The following is a 23,736-nucleotide window of genomic DNA, read 5'->3' on the forward strand; positions in this document are numbered from 1 at the left end:
GATGCGCATGGAGCTGGCGCTCCGCTGCCAGGCGAGCTTTCGCAAATCCAAGCCCCTGTCTCTAGGCTACTCCCCAAACAGCACTTTTGTATAAGATCAAGTGTAGTAGCGTTCTTATAAGTTTAGGATATGGCGGGTGAGGGGAATGTAAACAGATGCGCAAGAAGCGCTGAAATAATATCCCTAAATGGTAAAAGTTTGCAAGTATATTTTGTGGATTACACAGCAGGGTGGCGACAAAGTTAACAACTTTGATGTGGAATGCCCTGTAATAGCTCTTGGGCGGTGTGCCTTTTATCGCCTAGGCTCAGCAGTTTCAGCACCGCCTGCTGTCGCTTAGCGACGGCACTGCTGCTGTGCCTAGAGCTACCGACTGATGGCGCCATGCCCACGGATGGTAATTCGGAGGAGGAGGAGGTGGAGGAGGGGTGGGAGGAGGTATAGTAGGCCTTTGAGACCTGGACCGAGGTAGGCCCCGCAATTCTCTGCGTCGGCAGTATATGACCAGCCCCAGGGTCAGACTCGGTCCCAGCCTGCACCAAGTTAAGTGTAGTAGCGTTCTTATAAGTTTGGGATATGGCGGGTTAGGGGAATGTAAACAGATGCGCAAGAAGCGCTGAAATAATATCCCTAAATGGTAAAAGTTTGCCAGTATATTTTGTGGATAACACAGCAGGGTGGCGACAAAGTTAACAACTTTGATGTGGAATCCATGAAAACAACCCAAATTTCTGCCTGACACACCTCGTTTGATAAAGGGACGATGTATGGAGGCAGCTATATGGACGACTTTTGGAGGTAGCAATGGAGACAACGTGTGGAGGCTGCTATGGAGACAATTTAATTTGGATAGTGCCTGTATGTGGCAGTCCCAAACATTTTTCAAACCAGAGGAGCAGGTAGGTGGCCCTCCAGTAAAATGGAATAGATTGAGTGCCTGTATGTGGCAGTCCCAAAAATTCTTCAAACCAGAGGAGCAGGTAGGTGGCCCTCCAGTAAAATGGAATAGATTGAGTGCCTGTATGTGGCAGTCCCAAAAATTGTTCAAACCAGAGGAGCAGGTAGGTGGCCCTCCAGTAAAATGGAATAGATTGAGTGCCTGTATGTGGCAGTCCCAAAAATTCTTCAAACCAGAGGAGCAGGTAGGTGGCCCTCCAGTAAAATGGAATAGATTGAGTGCCTGTATGTGGCAGTCCCAAAAATTCTTCAAACCAGAGGAGCAGGTAGGTGGCCCTCCAGTAAAATGGAATAGATTGAGTGCCTGTATGTGGCAGTCCCAAAAATTGTTCAAACCAGAGGACCGGGTAGGTGGCCCTCCAGAAAAATGGAATAGATTGAGTGCCTGTATGTGGCACTCACAAAAATTGTTTCAAACAGAGGACCGGGTAGGTGGCCCTCCAGAAAAATTAAATGCATGAAGTATAGCAAGAGCCAGTGGGCCCTGTCAAAAAATAGCCATTTTCCTCTGCTTTACTGTACAAAGAGGAGGAGAAGGAGGAAAATGAGGAGGAGGAGGAGGAGTGGATCAATTATTCAGGTTGAGCTTCCTTCACCTGGTGGAGATTGGAAATTCTGAGAAATCCAGCCTTTATTCATTTTAATAAGCGTCAGCCTGTCAGCGCTGTCAGTCGACAGGCGTGTACGCTTATCGGTGATGATGCCACCAGCTGCACTGAAAACCCGCTCGGACAAGACGCTAGCGGCAGGGCAGGCAAGAACCTCCAAGGCGTACAGCGCCAGTTCGTGCCACATGTCCAGCTTTGAAACCCAGTAGTTGTAGGGAGCTGTGTGATCATTTAGGATGATGGTATGGTCAGCTACGTACTCCCTCACCATCTTTCTGTAAAGATCAGCCCTACTCTGCCGAGACTGGGGACAGGTGACAGTGTCTTGCTGGGGTGACATAAAGCTGGCAAAAGCCTTGTAAAGCGTACCCTTGCCAGTGCTGGACAAGCTGCCTGCTCGCCTACTCTCCCTCGCTACTTGTCCCGCAGAACTACGCACTCTGCCGCTAGCGCTGTCAGAAGGGAAATACTGTTTCAGCTTGTGCACCAGGGCCTGCTGGTATTCATGCATTCTCACACTCCTTTCCTCTGCAGGGATGAGAGTGGCAAGATTTTGCTTGTACCGTGGGTCCAGGAGAGTGAACACCCAGTAATCGGTGCTGGAATAAATTCTTTGAACGCGAGGGTCACGGGATAGGCAGCCTAGCATGAAATCTGCCATATGCGCCAGAGTACCAACGCGTAAGAATTCACTCCCCTCACTGGCCTGACTGTCCATTTCCTCCTCCTCCAACTCCTCCAACTCCTCTTCTTCTGCCCATACACGCTGAACAGTGAAGGACTCAACAATGGTCCCCTCTTGTGTCTCGCCAACATTCTCCTCCTCTTCCTCCTCATCCTCCTCCACCTCCACCTCCTCCGATATGCGCTGAGAAACAGACCTCAGGGTGCTTTGGCTATCAACAAGGGAATATTCTTCCCCCGTCTCTTGTGACGAGCGCAAAGCTTCCGACTTCATGCTGACCAGAGAGTTTTTCAACAGGCCAAGCAGCGGGATGGTGAGGCTGATGATGGCGGCATCGCCACTGACCATCTGTGTTGACTCCTCAAAGTTACTCAGCACCTGACAGATATCAGACATCCACGTCCACTCCTCATTGTAGACTTGAGGAAGCTGACTGACCTGACTACCAGTTCTGGTGGAAGTTGACATCTGGCAGTCTACAATCGCTCTGCGCTGCTGGTAAACTCTGGATAACATGGTCAGTGTTGAATTCCACCTCGTGGGCACGTCGCACAACAGTCGGTGAGCGGGCAGTTGGAGGCGGCGCTGCGCTGCCCTGAGAGTGGCAGCATCTGGGCTGGACTTCCTGAAATGCGCACAGATGCGGCGCACCTTCGTGAGCAAATCAGACAGATTGGGGTATGTCTTGAGGAAACGCTGCACTATCAGATTTAACACATGGGCCAGGCATGGCACATGTGTCAGTCTGCCGAGTTGCAGAGCCGCCACCAGGTTACGGCCGTTGTCACACACAACCATTCCCGGCTTGAGGTTCAGCGGTGCCAGCCACAGATCAGTCTGCGCCGTGATGCCCTGTAATAGCTCTTGGGCGGTGTGCCTTTTGTCGCCTAGGCTCAGCAGTTTGAGCACCGCCTGCTGTCGCTTAGCGACGGCACTGCTGCTGTGCCTAGAGCTACCGACTGATGGCGCCGTGCCCACGGATGGTAGTTCGGAGGAGGAGGTGGAGGAGGGGTGGGAGGAGGAGGAGGCATAGTAGGCCTGAAACACCTGGACCGAGGTAGGCCCCGCAATCCTCGGCGTCGGCAGTATATGAGCAGCCCCAGGGTCAGTCTCGGTCCCAGCCTCCACCAAGTTAACCCAATGTGCCGTCAGCGATATATAGTGGCCCTGCCCGGCAGCACTCGTCCACGTGTCCGTGGTCAGGTGGACCTTGTCAGAAACGGCGTTGGTCAGGGCACGGATGATGTTGTCTGACACGTGCTGGTGCAGGGCTGGGACGGCACATCGGGAAAAGTAGTGGCGGCTGGGGACCGAATACCGAGGGGCGGCCGCCGCCATGAGGTTGCGAAAGGCCTCGGTCTCTACTAGCCTATAGGGCAGCATCTCCAGGCTAAGCAATCTGGAGATGTGCACATTAAGGGCTTGGGCGTGCGGGTGGGTTGCACTATATTTGCGTTTCCGCTCCAGCGTCTGGGGTATGGAGAGCTGAACGCTGGTGGATGCTGTGGAGGATCGTGGAGGCGACGATGGGGTTTTTGGGCCAGGGTCCTGGGCAGGGGGCTGACTAGCAGCTGACACAGGGGAAGGAGCAGTGGTGTGCACGGCCGGAGGTGAACGGGCTTGTTGCCACTGAGTGGGGTGCTTAGCATTCATATGCCTGCGCATACTGGTGGTAGTTAAGCTAGTAGTGGTGGAACCCCTGCTGAGCCTGGTTTGGCAAATGTTGCACACCACAGTCCGTCGGTCATCCGGTGTTTCCTTAAAGAACCTCCACACTTCTGAAGATCTAGCCCTCGCCGCAAGAGCCCTCACCACGGGAGCTTCACTAGTTGACAGTGGCGCTGATGCACCAGCTCTGGCCCTGCCTCTCCGTCTGGCCCCACCACTGCCTCTTCCAACCTGTTCAGGTCGAGGACTCTCCTCCGTCTCAGAAGCACTGTGTTCACCCGGCCTCTCAACCCAGCTTGGGTCTGTCACCTCATCATCCTCCGATCCCTCAGTCTGCTCCCCCCTCGGACTTCCTGCCCTGACAACAACTTCCCCACTGTCTGACAACCGTGTCTCCTCATCGTCGGACACCTCTTTACACACTTCCACTACGTCAAGAAGGTCATCATCACCCACAGACTGTGACTGGTGGAAAACCTGGGCATCGGAAAATTGCTCAGCAGCAACCGGACAAGTGGTTTGTGACTGTGGGAAGGGTCCAGAAAACAGTTCCTCAGAGTATGCCGGTTCAAATGGCAAATTTTCCTGGGAGGGGGCAGACTGGGGGGGAGGAGGCTGAGGTGCAGGAGCTGGAGGAGTGGGGATTTCGGTGACATGGGTGGACTGCGTGGAAGACTGACTGGTGGTGGACAAATTGCTCGAAGCATTGTCAGCAATCCACGACATCACCTGTTCGCACTGTTCTGGCCTCAACAGTGCTCTACCACGAGTCCCAGTAACTTCAGACATGAACCTAGGGAGTGTAGCTCTGCGGCGTTCCCCTGCTCCCTCATCAGCAGGTGGTGTCTCACCCCGCCCAGGACCACGGCCTCTGACCCCTGCAGTAGTTGGACGCCCACGTCCCCGCCCTCGTCCTCTACCCCTAGCCCTGGGGTTAAACATTTTTAAAATGAGAGTTATAATTTTTTTTTTTTTTTACTTTTTTTTGTGTTTTTTTGTGTTTTTTGTTTTTTTTTGTGTTTTTTGTTTTTTTTTGAGTTTTTAGAACCAAACAATCCTATCCTATTGCTATGGCTATTTTCTAGCCAAGTATCAAAGGAAGCACACTACTATGCCAGATGAGATGACACTGAGTTAGTGCCTAATAGAAATCCAACCCCTACTGAATTTTCCCACTTCAGCCTTTGCTATGGATATGTGCGCCACTAAGCGCAGAACACAGCGGTCGCAAGTCTCACTACAAATTGCTCAGAATTGGCAAGTACATGCACTGCAGAAACTAAAGCCACCAGCAGATCAACCAGAAATCAAATATATAGAACGCTACTGTAGGCTTCAAGAAGCTGTTTGTATTCTCCTATGGCTATTTTCTAGCCAAGTATCAAAGGAAGCACACTACTATGCCAGATGAGATGACACTGAGTTAGTGCCTAATAGAAATCCAACCCCTACTGAATTTTCCCACTTCAGCCTTTGCTATGGATATGTGCGCCACTAAGCGCAGAACACAGCGGTCGCAAGTCTCACTACAAATTGCTCAGAATTGGCAAGTACATGCACTGCAGAAACTAAAGCCACCAGCAGATCAACCAGAAATCAAATATATAGAACGCTACTGTAGGCTTCAAGAAGCTGTTTGTATTCTCCTATGGCTATTTTCTAGCCAAGTATCAAAGGAAGCACACTACTATGCCAGATGAGATGACACTGAGTTATTGCCTAATAGAAATCCAACCCCTACTGAATTTTGCCACTTCAGCCTTTGCTATGGATATGTGCGCCACTAAGCGCAGAACACAGCGGTCGCAAGTCTCACTACAAATTGCTCAGAATTGGCAAGTACATGCACTGCAGAAACTAAAGCCACCAGCAGATCAACCAGAAATCAAATATATAGAACGCTACTGTAGGCTTCAAGAAGCTGTTTGTATTCTCCTATGGCTATTTTCTAGCCAAGTATCAAAGGAAGCACACTACTATGCCAGATGAGATGACACTGAGTTAGTGCCTAATAGAAATCCAACCCCTACTGAATTTTGCCACTTCAGCCTTTGCTATGGATATGTGCGCCACTAAGCGCAGAACACAGCGGTCGCAAGTCTCACTACAAATTGCTCAGAATTGGCAAGTACATGCACTGCAGAAACTAAAGCCACCAGCAGATCAACCAGAAATCAAATATATAGAACGCTACTGTAGGCTTCAAGAAGCTGTTTGTATTCTCCTATGGCTATTTTCTAGCCAAGTATCAAAGGAAGCACACTACTATGCCAGATGAGATGACACTGAGTTATTGCCTAATAGAAATCCAACCCCTACTGAATTTTGCCACTTCAGCCTTTGCTATGGATATGTGCGCCACTAAGCGCAGAACACAGCGGTCGCAAGTCTCACTACAAATTGCTCAGAATTGGCAAGTACATGCACTGCAGAAACTAAAGCCACCAGCAGATCAACCAGAAATCAAATATATAGAACGCTACTGTAGGCTTCAAGAAGCTGTTTGTATTCTCCTATGGCTATTTTCTAGCCAAGTATCAAAGGAAGCACACTACTATGCCAGATGAGATGACACTGAGTTAGTGCCTAATAGAAATCCAACCCCTACTGAATTTTCCCACTTCAGCCTTTGCTATGGATATGTGCGCCACTAAGCGCAGAACACAGCGGTCGCAAGTCTCACTACAAATTGCTCAGAATTGGCAAGTACATGCACTGCAGAAACTAAAGCCACCAGCAGATCAACCAGAAATCAAATATATAGAACGCTACTGTAGGCTTCAAGAAGCTGTTTGTATTCTCCTATGGCTATTTTCTAGCCAAGTATCAAAGGAAGCACACTACTATGCCAGATGAGATGACACTGAGTTATTGCCTAATAGAAATCCAACCCCTACTGAATTTTCCCACTTCGGTCTTTGCTATGGATATGTGTGCCACTAAGAGCTAAACACAACGGTAGCAAGTCCCCCTGCTAATTCCTCACAAAATGGTAAAAGATGCAAATTAAAATAAAAAAAGTAGAACGTTATTGTAGCCCTAAGAAGGGCTGTTGGGTTCTTTGAGAATCACTCCTGCCTAACAGTAAGCTAATAGAACACCCTAACGCTTTCCCTGACCAGCAGCAGCTCTCTCCCTAGCGGCATCCAGAGACAGAATGATCCGAGCAGCGCGGCCAGCGGCTAGTCTATCCCAGGGTCACCTGATCTGGCCAGCCAACCACTGCTATCGACGTGTAAGGGTACCACGTCATGCTGGGTGGAGTGCAGAGTCTCCTGGCTTGTGATTGGCTCTGTTTCTGGCCGCCAAAAAGCAAAACGGCGGGAGCTGCCATTTTCTCGAGCGGGCGAAGTATTCGTCCGAGTAACGAGCAGTTTCGAGTACCCTAATGCTCGACCGAGCATCAAGCTCGGACGAGCATGTTCGCTCATCTCTAGTTACAATGTATGATGTACACCACATTTTCTGAGTTACAATTCAGGAGTTTCGTGATAAAAAACTTCTTTTCACCATCACTGGAAAAGAAATATTTATTTTTGTTAACTACAAATTTGCATGTAAGGCAACGGGATGCACCACATTTATAGAAACCCTGTGTGGCCTACCAGGTTGGGGTAGATTGAGTGGAAAAGAGAGAAGGAGATAATATATTGGCTAAGCTTTGGCCTTTTCTGCAGACGATCCTACATCCGTCATCCAGAATCTTCTCCAGTTTGGGGTCAGTTTTAAGTAAGGGTAAATGTTGATGAACAATGTTGGAAATGGCCTTGAACTGTGGGCTGTACTGCAAGACCAATGTTGGAACAGGGGGGGAATTTGAATTTTTGTTGTGAGTAGATTGTTGTGGATATAAGAGGCTATGTCTGTCCCTATTGATGACTTTACCATAGGCCCTCTCTAGTGCCCACTTAGGATACCCTCTATTCTTCAATCTATTGCAAACACCTATTGCCTCCGTACAAAATGTGTTGGTGTTATTGCAATTTCTCTTGACCCTTGTTAGTTCCCCTACTGGAATGGCCCGTATCGTGTGTGGCGGATGTTGGGATTTGGCGTGCAGAATAGTATTGCCAGCTGTGGGTTTACGGTATGTTTTCGTGGCAACGCTGGCCCCACAAGTACCCAAAAGTGATAAATCTAGAAAGGAAATCTCGTTTGGATGAGTGACAAATGTAAATTTTAAGTTGACGGTGTTGTCATTTAGATAGTCAACAAAGAGTGGTATGGCAGGTACCCTTCCACGCCACACGATCAAAATATCGTCAATGTACCTGCCATACCACTCTATGCAGTCAAAAAACGGGTTTTCGGAGGAGTAGATCGTAAGTTCTTCCCACCACGACATGGTAAGGTTCGCCAGTGATGGTGAAAATTTAGCCCCCATGCTGACCCCCTTGATCTGTAAGTAGTAGGCCTGGTCGAACATAAAATAATTATGTGTGATCAAAAATTGACAGGTCAAAATAACAAATTCCTTAAACTCAGGCGTGTACTTAGTGTACTTATCCAGATGGAACTGGAGTGCCCTAAGAGCTACACTATGGGGAATGGAGGTGTAAAGTGACACCACATCACAGCTAAGCCAATGGAAGTTATCACCCCAACATATGCCATCTAGTGCCTGCAGGACATCACGTGAGTCCTGAAGGAAGCCTGGGACCCGTCGTACTAAGGGTTGTAGTACCCAGTCCAGCCAACTACAAAGGTTTTCGCCAAGAGATCCAATGCCCAAAACAATTGGGCGCTGGGGGGTGGTGTCAACCCTTTGTGAGTTTTGGGGAGAGCATGGATTATAGGCACCACTGGGTCCCTGACGAAAATCTGCTCTGTCTGGCCCTTAGTGAGTGCACCCAGGCTAATACCCTCATCCAACAATTTTCTTAATTCCTCGTTAAAGCATTTGGTTGGGTTTTCCCGTAATTTTCGATAGGTACAGGGGTCATCGACTAGTGACAGAATTTGTTCCTTATACATTAATTTGTCCATCAGGACAACTGACCCCCCCTTGTCTGACATCTTAATAATGACATCGTGCCAACTGGTGACTTGTCTAAGTGCCTGTTTGAGAGGAGGTGGAAGATTGTGTGACCTAGACTTGTTACACGATATAGAGTCTTTTAGTTTTTTTAGGTCACGTTCCATCCTCAGCTGAAACAGGTCCATACAGTCAGCGCGGGAATTTATAGGATAAAACCTCAGGTTTTTTACTCTGAAGTCCCCAATGGTTTTTTCATATTTTTGGGACATATCATCATCACCAAGAAGCGAACCCACGCTTTATTAGTGTCACCAATGTTGTGTTTACGACGATCACCATTGATGATCGCGGCATTTTATGTATTTGTTTATATGTTCTAGCATAAATATTTGGCTTAGAATCTGCCATGGAGGGCTAGGTCATAGAAGAAGATGAAAGTAAGATTTAGAGCAAGTCTTGGTATTACGACTAAACTCACAATTCTGCAGCATTTCTCATGTGCTGTGACTGCTATGAGGAGAAAATAAGACTTTTACTTAACCCCTCAAGGAATTGGCTCCTTTTGGTTTTTGTGTCTATCTATAAATTCTTTAGTTTTCCATGTACAGAGCTGTGTGAGGGCTTGTGTTTTTGGTAACAAATTTCACTTCATAGTGATGGTATATAATATTCCATGCCGTCTACTGGGAAATGGGAGAAAAATTCCAATTGCAGTGAAAAACGCATTTGCAGCTTCTTCTTTTGAGCTTGGATTTTACGGCTTTGACTGTGTTCCCCAAATGACATATCTACTTTATTCTTTGGGTCGGTACGATCAAGGGGATAACAAATTTGTAGAGGTTTTATAATGTTTTCATACATTTACAAAAGTTAACACCTCCTGTACAAAACAAAAATTCTTCATTTTGCCATCTTCTGGTGCTAATAACTTTTTCGGTGCATGTGTGTGTGTGTGGTGTCATCCCTCTCTGTCCTCCCTTTCCAGACGTGCGCCATACTGTTAGGGCGGACGTCAGAAAGGGGTTAAAGTGCTACAGCCACTGTACACAGCAGTACATGGACTGACATACTCATACAGACATGCCGGGAGTGATGTCAGATCTGTATTGTCCGGTGACTATTGCTGCACAGAGCTTTATCCACCCATATAGTTGTTATTGTGATGACACTCTGCAGAGCCCCTTCTAGACATAGTATATGACCGCTAGATAGTCACGGTTTGCTGCAATGGACTTTTTTTTTAGCACCCTTTAGATGTTGTTCTTAGGTTTGTGTCTCATTTTAACAAGTTAGTGGATTTACAACCACCTGTATGTCACCTGTGTTGTTCTAACTAGGCTTTTTTTCTGTTTGTATGGAGCATATTCTGGTGCTGTAATTCTGATGTTTATAGTGAACTTGGTTGAATGCTGCAGTTATGTACTGGGCTTGGTTCTGGCCCTGTATCTAATGTTAGATGATTCTAATAAATCCGCCAGAACGTGTTTTACACTTCAATAAGGAGTAGTCAGGTATTCTCTCATTACATGAAGGGTGGGCCCAAGGTACTCCAGTCCGACACTGTGTCTAGGACTAATAGTATTGTAAAGTATTATCTGATTTTGTGCACAACCTGATGGTGAAGAGACTTCACTGCCTGCCCGGAAAATTAGTGTCGGCTAGGACAGTCGCCGCCATCAGATCTTGTGATGGAAAGAATCAGAAAAAACCATGTGCTATACCAAAATACAATCTTTATTAATACATAGAAAATGTATTATGTATTATGTTATGTCCAATATAGAACAAGATGTTTTGAGTCGGGGTCTCAGTTTTTCCCCTATGTCAAGACTGGATAAATTTACTCTGGTCAAAGACATATACCTGTTTTGTCGACAGCTGTCCTTCAAATTGATGTACCACCAACCATCGCTGGCCGATTTCATGCCAGAGGCGGATCGACGAACTTTTACGGATCTACTTGATCTCTTACGGGAAAATGAACAAGAAGAACTACTAGGTAGGCCAAACTTTACGGTGAGATCACCCTCACAAATTACACCTAACCTTCGTCTCTTTCCAGCCATACAGATTTTTTTCGAATGTATGATGACGGATGTCCGTGAATTGAAGCAAGAACCATACAAACATGAAAATCTGTCTAAAGCAGAACGACAAGCAATATGTGAGTTACGATCTAACCCTAATTTCATCATTAAGGAAGCCGATAAAGGCGGGAACGTGGTCCTATGGCCCATGGATCAATATGTGGGGGAAGCTAAGAGGCAACTAAACAATCAGAAATATTATTCTCCCTTACCCTCAGACCCCACGGATGTCTTTAAACGCAAACTGGATCGTTTGATCAAAGGAGCAACAGATGCGGGCATCATTTCCCTGAAGGAGAGGAATTTTTTGACAGTTAAGAGACCAGTCATACCAACGTTTTACATGTTGCCAAAAGTGCACAAGACGCTGGTTAATCCACCAGGTAGACCCATCGTGGCTGGCATAGGGGGATTGTGTGAGAGGGCGTGTACTTATATCGACTTCTTTTTACAGAATCGAGTGACCAAATTATCATCATATGTACGGGACTCCTCACATCTCATAGGACAGATTGAAGATTTGGATTTACACCTGACAAACGAAGAACTCTGGATAGTAGCGATGGACGTGGAATCGTTATATACCAACATCATACATGAGGTGGGCATTAATGCTGTTGCCTATTTCCTTAGGAAGGACCTAGGGAGTGACTACCGACATAGCTCCTTTTTGGTCGAATTACTTGATTTTGTCCTCAGACACAATTATTTTGTCTTCGACCGGGTGTTTTACAGGCAGGTCTCGGGTACCGCGATGGGTGCACGCTGTGCTCCTTCCTACGCCAATCTCTTTTTGGGATGGTGGGAGGAGACCAGCGTGTACCCCTCGCGGGCCTTCCGGGAGCACGTCGTCGGGTGGCATCGCTACATCGACGATGTGTTGGTATTTTGGAGGGGTTCACTAGAGACCTGCCAAGAGTTTATCTCAGATCTAAATACCAACAATTCACAGATCCATCTTACACCTGTGTTTTCACAGACAGAGGTAAACTTTCTAGATCTCCGTATCACAACCCGGGACGGACACATCGAGACGACTCTCTACAGAAAAGAGACAGCGACCAATAATTTGCTACATTATTCGAGCTTTCACCCACAACATCTCAGGGATGGGATCCCAATTGGTCAGTTTCTACGCTTGAGGAGAAATTGTAGTAGCCAGGAGGAATTTCAACGACACTGTACGGATTTAACCAGCAGATTCCGCAAACGTGCATACCCAAGGAAGGTAGTATCTAGAGCCTACATGCGGGCCAAGCATACTAAGAGGGAAGATACATTTACACCCAGCACGAGAAAGAGTGATGGAAAACCCTGTTTGACAACACCTTATCACAACCAATGGGCAGATATCTACAAATTATTGCAAAAAAACTGGGGCATTCTGAGGAGTGATCCACGGCTACACCCACACATTACAGCCAAACCCAGGATGATTGCAAAGAGAGCTAAGAATCTGCGAGACTCATTGGTTCAGAGCCACTTTCAGAGACCTAGTCAAGCACTAGGCAGAGGTATACAATTAACGGGTTCTTACCCCTGTGGGGACTGCACGGTTTGTCCTATGATCCTGAGAGGTGATTCCTTTCAGAATCCGATCAATCATGAAAAGATCACACTACGTTCCTACATCAATTGTCGCTCCCGGGGTGTAATATATGGCCTGATATGCTCGTGCCCGAAAATGTATGTCGGTCAAACGACCCAAGAACTTCGCAAAAGAGTTCAAAAACATGTCTCTACAATTAATAATGCTGCACAGGACTTGGCCAACGGTAGACAACTATCCACAGTGGCTAAGCACTTCCATGCTGTCCATGGCAACAATCCGAGTAAACTTAAAGTGGTAGGCCTGGAAAAAATCCAGTCCAACATTCGGGGTGGTGATCCAGTACCAGCACTTTTACGGCAAGAAGCAAGATGGATCTTCCGCCTGGGCTCACTGTCCCCAATGGGGATAAATGAAGATATGTTGTTCTCAGGATTCTATAAACAATAAGGTATAGTATATATTCTTTACTATTATCCCTCAACACTTCCTCCTCTTTTTCGTCACTCGCACACATCACTATTGGTCCTCATTTCTATCCACTCATATATCTTTCATTTTTCTACATATATATATATATTTTTTATATATTTTTTATATATATACATATTCCTTTTTTGTCACATTTCTCGAGCCACGCTTTACACGCCAGCCTCATGGTATTTATTTTCTGCTCGTGTGGCGTGACTCCTTATATTGCACATGTCTCACTAGGTCCATTGCACATTGGTTTTTTTTTCCCTTCCGCGATCTCGGTTCACAATGCACATGCTATAGTTGTTTGTATCTTCTCTTTCTCCCTACTTTTGTTTTCCCTCTTTCACTATCATCACCTTCTACTCAACCCTTCTGGTCTCATATTCCTTACATCACACTTCACACCTCTCACTTTTTTGTCTCCTTCTTCACAACCCTATTACTAATTTTTGTAATTATACATCATACAGCATCTTTTGTCACATCGTTCCTCTCATCTGGTACCCGGAAGGATCCTGTGCTCCGCTTCATATGTACTTCATTTCCTTTACCTTCCTTGTTCTGGCTCGTCCGACTTCTGGTTGCCTCATCCCTCAGCAGAAATAATCTCCTAGACATCTGGGTCTTCTCTCCAGTGGACCTGGGACTTACCTGCCATCCTCATCCTTAATTGTCTGCAATACAGCTTTCGTGACCAGCCTAGATATCTGGAGATATGTTTTTTAAATAAGGTGGTTTACAGGTGTGTGTACTTTATGTATGTGTGTGTGTGCGTGTGTACATGGGCCCATGTATGTGTCAGTTACTGTGTGTATGGTTGGTGTAGTAGTCCTCTTTGTTTTATTGTTTTATTATTTTTCATTTCCCATTTATGATGCATATTCATGTATATATATACTGTTGCTGTCACATGTTTTGCATGTTGGATTTAATCATGCACACTATATAAGAACTCATATTTAAGAATCTTTATTCATAATTTATAACACACTTTTTTACACACTATGGCACATCTATTAATTATCTAATTATTTATTTATGCACTAATCTATTCACTTGTTTATTAACTCATCTATATCTATATTCTGTATCTTGCGAGGTATCCTTCGAGGTACTTTTACCTTTTTTATAGTAATTTCTATAGTAACTGCTTTTCCTGTTTTCTTTTTCTTCTTTTTCCTTGTTTTAACCAATATGTAGGACACATACAATCATATTTATCTTTGGTGCTCTGCACGCAGCAGATATCTCCCCTGCGCCCGATAAATGTGGCGCTGGACGCCGCGACATTCGGTCACATGACACGTTATCATGTGATCTTTCACTCTATCATGTGACGCACGAGTTAAAAAATAGGCGCATGCGCACTACATCAAGTAGGACGCCGAGCGCCGATCCTTCCACCATGGCGCTCCACACCTGCCACCGCTAACTATAATTACATCTACACAGGTATTTATGCAATGTCACCCAACACACCAGTTACCCCTGAGGAAGCCACTGTGTGTGGCGATACGCGTGGGGCCTCTTCCAGCCCCCTTTCCCCCTTTTCTCCTGCCAGCTCAGCGTTCATTGGTAATTATTTCATATTGCCCTAAAAAATCTTTGTTATACTGTTTTTTCTGCGGTTGTAGGATAATACAGTCTATTGGTACTTCTGATATATACATTATTTTGTTTGGCTTGCCACTTACTGCATTGTATTAGCTGGACAGGTTTAAAGGTTCGGGGGCTGCATAGGGAGGCATGTCTTCATGGGTACTTATCATATACCCTACCCTCCCTTTGGCTATGTATAGAGGATTTTGATCCTTTTTAAATGTTTTTATTTTTTCCTTTTTGGTGTGTTTTTTCTATGTATTAATAAAGATTGTATTTTGGTATAGCACATGGTTTTTTCTGATTCTTTATATTAGTTTTTCATGTGCCCATTTGGAGCATTTTTGTTCGGTTTGTTCCCCTTAGTGTTTTGATCAGATCTTGTGATGGGACAATTTTTTTGCTTCTCTCCATGATTTGGGGGTTGGAGAGCTGAACAGATGGTGAGGATAGGTTTTGTGATGGTGGTGCTGCTGGTGGTGGTGACCATGATATGATTATTTTGCAGGGGTACAGGTGATCTTGTCACTTGGGAAGCAGTGGGACACGCTGGGCCCCTTGAAGCAGTAGAGGGAGCTTTAGGTGTTTTCAGGCTTTTGTTGTGTCTCAGCTTATGTTATATCTGCAGGTGCATGGTCATAAATGAGGAGCTCAGATTGTTAAGGCTTTGGCCCCACTTTATGAACTGGTGGCACAGCATGTAAATTACACTTGTCCTGTCTTCTGCATTCTGTGAGAAAATGCCAGATAAAAGATTAGATTGCCGTTTTTATAATTGCCATGTAATTATATATCATAACACCTGGGAAAATAGTATACTAGAACACAAGCAGCCTATAGCTTATGCAGCCTTAGATCAATTGGAGGGGGCAGGCAGGTTATTACTCATCCAGCCCCCTCCCAGCCTCTGTCTTTTAGGACAGAGAGTCAAAAGACAGTGAGTGATGCCATGCGGATGACCGTAGCATTAAGAGAGAGGAAGCTGTGTATATATGCAGGGGGCAGCATGGTTAGAATGGGAAAAAGCTGAAGCTTTCAAAAGAGGCAAAAACACAAATATATTTCAATTACCATATATACTCGAGTATAAGCCTAGTTTTTCAGCACAAAATTTGTGCTCAAAAACCCTAACTCAGCTCATACTTGAGTCAACTAAAAAAATAAAGTCAAAACTCACCTTTCTGACGTCATCCGTAGGTCCTCTTCTGTCTCTGATGCTCCGGTGCTACCTCGGGTACTTCGGTTCCTCTTCGGGTCCCATGCGAAGAGGACCGAAGGACCCGATGCGGCACCGGAGCATTGGAGACAGAAGAGGACCTACGGGGGACATCGGAAAGGTGAGTACATTGCTACAGGGGCTGGGCAGGAAATATATGCTACAGTGTCTGGGTAGGATATATGCTACAGGGGCTGGGAAGGATATATGCTACAGGGGCTGGCAGACTTTATAGTACAGGGGGCTGGCAAACTATATACTGGGACCAATGCATTTCCCACCCTCGGCTTATACTCGAGTCAATAGGTTTTCCAACTTTTTTCATGTTAAAATTAGCAGTCTCGGCTTATACTTGGATCGGCTTATACTTGAATATATACGGGTATGTTAATGCAGAATTTGCCAAGTTCTAATTTAAATTTAAGTAATGATGAATTTGACAATTTCAAATTTAAAGTCAGGCTATACTGAATTTGACAATTTCTCTAATGTAGTATTTGACAATTTAACCGGTTCGCGACCGCCCGCCGTGTATTCACGGCGGCGGTCGCGTCGCGCTGCATGGAGAGGGCTCACGGGCTGAGCCCTCTCCATAGCCGGTAAGTCTTTGCTGCATATTGCAGCAAAGGCTTACCGGTAACATCCGCGATCGGTGCTAGCACCGATCGCGGGTGTTTTTACAGCGCGGGCTGCCGGAACAGATAGCGGCGCATGGGCGCCGCCATCTTACCTGGGATCGCCGCTCCCCGTGACGTCATCGGGGGGCGGCGATCCGTCTCCATGGTAGCCTCGGGTCTTCCGAAGACCCGAGGCTATTTCGTTTTAACCCCTTCATTACAATGTGCTGATAGCACATTGTAATGAATGAGGAAGAAAATCCCCATATACTGCCATACTGTAGTATGGCAGTATATGATAGGATCGATCTGACAACCTAGGGTTAAAGTACCCTAGGGAGTCTGAAAAATAGTATAAATAAAAATAAAAAAAAGTTTAAAAAAAAAAAATTATAATAAAAAAACCTAAAATTTCAAATCACCCCCCTTTCCCTAGAACTGACATAAATATAAATAAACAGTAAAAATCATCAACACATCAGGTATCGACGCGTCCGAAAATGCCCGATCTATCAAAATATGATAACGGTTTTTCAATGCGTTTAACCCCGTAACGGAAAATAGCGCCCAAAGTCGAAAATGGCACTTTTTTGCCATTTTGAAAAATCTAAAAAAATCTATAAAAAGTGATCAAAATGTCGTACAGACCTAAAAATGATATCATTGAAAATATTATCAAATTTCGCAAAAAATGACACCATGCACAGCTCCGTACACCAAAGTATAAAAAAGTTATTAGCGCCAGAAGTTGGCAAAATCAAAAAAAATTTTTTTGTACAGGAGGTTTTAATTTTTGTAAATGTATGAAAACATTATAAATCCTATACAAATTTGGTATCCCCTTAATCGTACCGACCCAAAGAATAAAGTAGACATGTCATTTGGGGCGCTCAGTGAAAGACGTAATATCCAAGCCCACAAGAAAATGGCGCAAATGCGTTTTTTCACCATTTTCATTGCATTTGGAATTTTTTTCCCGCTTCCGAGTACATGGCATGAAATATTTAATACCATCATTATGAAGTGCAATTTGTTACGCAGAAAACAAGCCGTCACACAGCTCTTTACGTGTAAAAATAAAAAAGTTATAGATTTTTGAAGGTGGGGAGTGAAAAATGGACATGAAAAAACAGGAAAGGGCCCGGTCCTTAACCGGTTAAAGTTAAAATTAGAAAATTTCCAGTTTAAAATAAGGGAATGCAGAATTTGACAATTTCAAGTTTAAGTTCTGAAAAGGCTGAATTTTACAATTTCAAGCTAAAATTCAGGTGATGCAATATCAAGTTTACATTTTGTTAATGCAGAATTTCACAATTTCCAGTTTAAATGCAGGTAATGCACTGACCAATCAAACAATTGCAAGAACCATGCAGTGCTTCACATGGTTGCAATTCAAGTATTAACCCCTTAACGCTGAAGCCACTTTTCACCTTCCTGACATGGACCATTTTTTAAAATCTGACATGTGTCTATTTAAGTGGTTATAACTTTGGAACGCTTTAACATATCCAGTTGATTTTGAGATTGTTTTTTCGTGACACATTGTACTTCATGCTGGTTGAGAAATTTAATAAATATATTTAGTATTTATTTATGAAATAAATGGAAATTTGGCAAAAATTTTGAAAAAAACAATGTTTTCCAAATTCAAAATTTTCTACTTTTTGGAAAGTTGGTCATAGCACTAAAATAACTTGATAACTAACATTTTCCATATGTCTGCTTTAACTTGGCATCATTTTTCAAACATCTTTTCCTTTATTTTGGATGTTAGGAGGCTTATAACTTTAGGTGCAATTTTTCAGATTTTTACGAAAATCATCAAAACCTACTTTTGGAGGGTCAATTTAGTTAGAAGTGACTTTATAAGGCCCACATGACAGAAACCCCCCACAAATGACACCATTTTAGAAACTACACCCCTCAAAATATTCAAAACAACCTTTGGGAATTTTGTTAACCCTTTGAGCGTTTCATGAGCGTGAAAGATAAATGAAAGTGAAATTAGAGAAATGTAATTTTATCTTACTATAGATTCATTTAACACTACAATTTGCACCTTCACAATGGGTTAAAAAGGAAAATGCATTTTACAATGTTGAGGGCAATTCCTCCTGAGTATGCCAATACCCATTTTGTCACTGTACCCTGCTGTACGGGCACAGGGGGGCACTTGGAATGGAAAGAGCGTTGTTTCGTTTTTGCAGGGCAAATATGGCTGAAAAAGTTTACATGTGTCAGGATGCATTTGGAGAGCCATAGTGGTACCAAAACAGAGGAAAGCCCCAACATGAGACACCATTTTGGAAAGTACACCCCTTGGAGAGTTTAGCAACGTGTAATTTGTGTATTTTCCCCAATAGGTGTTTGATTCAATTAGGCCCCAAAAGGGAAAAAAGGTGAAAATTTTCTCAAAAAAGTCACTTTTACCCCAAATTTTTGTAAGCCACAAGGGATAAAAGATGAAACAACCCCATAAATGTGTAAAACTATTTCTCCTAAGCACAGAACTGCACCACTTTTGCATATAAAGTGTTGTATGGGTACACAGTAGGGCTCAGAAGGGAAAGAGGGGCTTTGGCCTTTTAGAAGCCAGATTTGACAATCATCCTTTACATGTGTCAGGATGCATTTGGAGAGCCCTAGTGGTACCAAAACAGAGGGGAACCCCAACAAGTGTCACCATTTTGGAAAGTGCACCCTTTGGAGAATTTAGCAAGGTGTAATATGTGTATTTTCCCCTACAGGTGTTTGCTTCAATTAGGTCCCTAAAAGGAAAAAGGTGAACATTTTTCCAAAAAAGTCACTTTTACGGCTAATTTTTGTATCCCATAAGGCATTAAAGATGAAACAACCCCAAAAAATGTGTACTAGCATTTCTCTCGAGTATAAAATTGCCCCACACATGCAAATAAAATGTTGTATGGGTACGCAGTGAAGCTCAGAAGGGAAAGAGGGGCGTTGGCCTTTTAGAAGCCAAATTTGACAGACATCCTTTACATGTGTCAGGATGCATTTAGAGAGCCGTAGTGGTACCAAAACAGAGCGGAACCCCAACAAGTATCACCATTTTGGAAAGCACACCCCTTAGAGAATTTAGCAAGGTGTAATATGTGTATTTGTCCGTAAAGGTGTTTGATTTAATTAGGACTTAAATAGATAAAAGGTGAACATTTTCTTATAAAGGTCATTTTACTCCTAATTTTATATAGCCACAAGGGATAAAAAATATATACACGTGTATATAAAATGTTGTATGGGCGCACAGTAAAAGGAAAGGGGAATGTTTGCCTTTTAGAAGCCAAATTTGACAGAAATGTTTGACATGCATTTGGAGAACCCTAGTGGTATAAAACAGATAAGAATCCGAAAAGTGACCCTAATCTTTGAATGCACACCCCTTAGAGAATTTTGCAATGTGTAATATATGTATTTGCCCCTACAGGTGAATGATCCAATTAGGCCCGAATCATTAAAAAGGTGAAAATTTTCCTATAAATGTCACTTTACCCCTAATTTATGTAAGCCACAAGGGATAATATATTAAATAACCCCAAAAAAGGTGTAAAACTATTTCTCCCGAGTGTAGAAGTACCCCACATGTGCATATAAAATGCTTTATGGGCGCACAGTAGAGGAAAAGAGGGATGTTTGTCTTTTAGAGGCCAAATTTGTAAGAAATTCTTCACATGTGTCAGGATACATTTGGAGAGATGTAGTGGTACCAAAACAGAGGAAAACCCGAAAAGTGACCCTAATTGTTGAATGTACACCCCTTGGGGAATATAGCAAGGTGTAATATGTGGTGTAGTGTAATACACGTGGTGAAATGAGCATTTTGAACATACAGGTGGTTTCCAAATATGATGTGCAATGGAGTCCAAGATGGAAATTGCAATTATTTCTGGAAAGTTCAGTGCCCGTTATGTGGCGCCCCTTATGAAATAATGGAGGGGTATAGGGAGCAACGGGACATAACAGTTGTTACAATTATTCATTTTACCGAAATTAATTCACAATAGGTTGGGCGTGAATTGTGAATGTCTAGTGTATAAGGAGGTAGAATATACCAGGGGACCAACTAAACTTTTGTCACTCTGGAGTTGTCGCAGGTCTCTTAGTACATAGTGTCCATCCTAACTCCTCTTTTGGAACAGACTCTTTATTGAGTCCTACCATTAGAAGCAGCAGAATTCACCGGGAAAATGCTGTCCTGGCAAAACACAGGAACATCTAAACCAGAGGTACTGGGGCCCGTCCTTCTTGTCCCAATATTAGTTTAATAATATCTTCCTCTTGAAAACGGAGAAATGATACGGCAGGACATGCACATTGGAACAGCTCGTAAGAGTTGTACACCATAATCTGTACAATGTACACAGCCCGCACTTTTGTACCAAATCTTTGTTTTAGTAGGGAAATTATCACCAAGTGTTGCTTTTATTCACCCTAGCGATGCCCATTGTGACGAATATTGCTGCTTTTGGCTGGACCAAATCGACCAGCAAATAGCGACAAACATGGACGGAGGGGGACAACAAAACCCCACTGGACCGCAAGGCAAAATTGTTGGCTGTCAGGAACAGCCGCCACCCTGCCCCGATCACCGTGTCTACAGACATGGTGACCGGTATTACAGACGTCATAAGTAAATTCGCTGCTATTGGCTCGTCTGAATTGATGAGCCAATAGCAGCGATAATAAACTGGGGTGTGTGGGGGGGACGTAACCGTTCTGGTCCATGGGGCAGGATGGATGGCTGTCAGGAACAGCCGCCGTCTTACCCCGATCAGTGAACAGCTGCCGTCTTACCCTGACCGGTGTTGGAAAGTCACTACCCGCCGCACCGTTCTATAACAACGCTCGTTGGGAATAAGCTATACAATCTTTATTTATTTTTTAAGCAATTTAGACAAATAAGGGCTTATTTTTTGCGAGACGAGATGCACTGTAAAAAAAAATTAATTTTAGTGGGTTTTTAGCTTATTGAAGAAATTTTATTAACTTTTTACGTGTGGAGGAAAATAAAATCATCAATTCTTGTTTTGGATTTTTAGCATTTTTTGGGGGGGTTGTTCACTGTAGCATAACAATAATATATTATCTTTATTCTACGGATCACTACGATTAAGGTGATACCTCATTTATATAGTTTTATTTTTATTTGTCCAATTTTATTGAAGGAAAACTAGAATAGAAAAAATTGCATTTGTTTTAGTATTGCCATTTTTATAGTGGCATAATTATAGTATTTTTTGGTTTACGGAGCTGGTTGTAAGCTTATTTTTTGCGTGACAAGTTGCTCTTTTTATTGGTATCATTTTGGTGCTTGTAACTTTTTCGGATCACTTTTTAGAACATTTTTTGTAAAGCAATTTGATAAAAAGTTTTAATTTTTGGCAAGTTTTTGGTTTTTTTTTTTTACCACGTTCACCGAGCGGGTCCAATTATGATTAGGATTTATTGTACAGATTGTTACGGACGCGGCGATACCAAATAAGTGGGTTTTTTTCGTGATTTAGTGTTTTTATACTTTATTACTTGTGTAAAGGGAAATGTGGTGTTTGGGGGGACTTTCACTTTCTTTTATTATTTATTTTTACTGTAAAAAACCTTTATTTATTTATTTTTACTGTTTTTACATTTACTGACATCTTAGCTTGAACAAGTGATCTTCTGATCACTTGTTCAAGCTATTTTACAGGTTACACAGTGCAATACAGATGTATTGCACTGTGTAATGTAAGACACTGAGCATGCTGCGCATGCCCAGTGTCTTACAGCCGGGTCCTGCCAGGAGGCAGGGACCCGGCACCGAGAGGAGGATCGCGCACCCCCGGGCACCGGCAGTCCCGGGGCTGCGATCGGAGGAGCGGACCCCCCCGGTAAGCGCCGCGGGGGGGTCCGATTCACATTTAAATACCTTTAAATGCCTCTAACACACCGCGGTCAGCGCGACCGCAGCGTGTTAGGGGTTAACACACGCGATCGGAGAAATCTCCGATCGCGGGTGTTAGAGGCGGGTGTCAGCTATAACATATAGCCGACACCCGCAGCTTCTGGCCCCAGCTCCGTTCAGGAGCCGGGGCCAGAAGCATGACGTAATAGTACTGCATTTTGCGGGAACGCACCTCCCGCGATGCAGTACTATTACGTCAAATGTCGGGAAGGGGTTAAACACCTAGATTCCAATACCCAAATTAGTAGATGTGATTTCAGGACTTACAACTTAATCTTTAATTATGAAAATTAAAATAGGGATGGGTTAAGACTAGAGATGAGCGAGCACTAAAATGCTCGGGTACTCGTTATTCGAGACAAAATTTTCCCGATGCTCGAGTGCTCGTCTCGAATAACGAGCCCCATTGAAGTCAATGGGAGACTCGAGCATTTTTCAAGGGGACCAAGGCTCTGCACAGGGAAGCTTGGCCAAACACCTGGGAACCTCAGAAAAGGATGGAAACACCACGGAAATGGACAGGAAACAGCAGGGGCAGCATGCATGGATGCCTCTGATGCTGCTTAATCGCACCATTATGCCAAAATTATGGGCAACAGCATGGCCATGACAGAGTGACCGAATGAGGCTAGATAGCATCTAAAACATGCAATAATTGACCCTGACACTATAGGGGACGGCATGCAGAGGCAGCGGCAGCAGTGGCAGGCTAGAGAGTCTCATGGCGACATACCCTAAATGGACTCAGGTTTCACCAAAGGAGGTGAAATGATTTCCTATGTGAACAAAAGGTTGACGGTATATTTAGTCGATAACACAGCATGGTGGCGACATAGTGACCAAGTTCCATAACGTATCTGGTGAAACACCCTAAAAATGAGCCTGACACAGCTCTTTTGATAAGGGGACAACATGTGGAGGCAGCCATGGAGACGACTTCCATGATTAAGAGTGACAGTATGGGGCATTCATATTGCGCTGCTATGATTGCAACTTCAGGTCTCCAGCATGGCGGCGACAGATGGGCCGAGTTCCACTATGTATCTGGTGAAACACCTGAAAATTCTGCCTGACACAGCTCGTTTGATAAGGGGATGATGTGCTGCATCTCCTCTCGTGGAGGCAAAATGGACAGAAAACAGCAGGGGCAGCATGCATGGATGCCTCTGAGGCTGCCTAATCTTGGGATGGAGCTGGCGGTCCACTGCCAGGCGAGATTTTGCCTGTCCAAGCCCCTGTCTCTCGGCTCCTCCCCACCCAAAATGGGCCTGGGGGCCAGAAGCGTTTACTTTGAAAAAATTATAATTTTCAAAGCAGGCCGGGTCGTTTGAATATT

Source organism: Engystomops pustulosus, chromosome 4 (assembly GCF_040894005.1).
Source record: "Engystomops pustulosus chromosome 4, aEngPut4.maternal, whole genome shotgun sequence".
Classification (NCBI taxonomy): domain Eukaryota; kingdom Metazoa; phylum Chordata; class Amphibia; order Anura; family Leptodactylidae; genus Engystomops; species Engystomops pustulosus.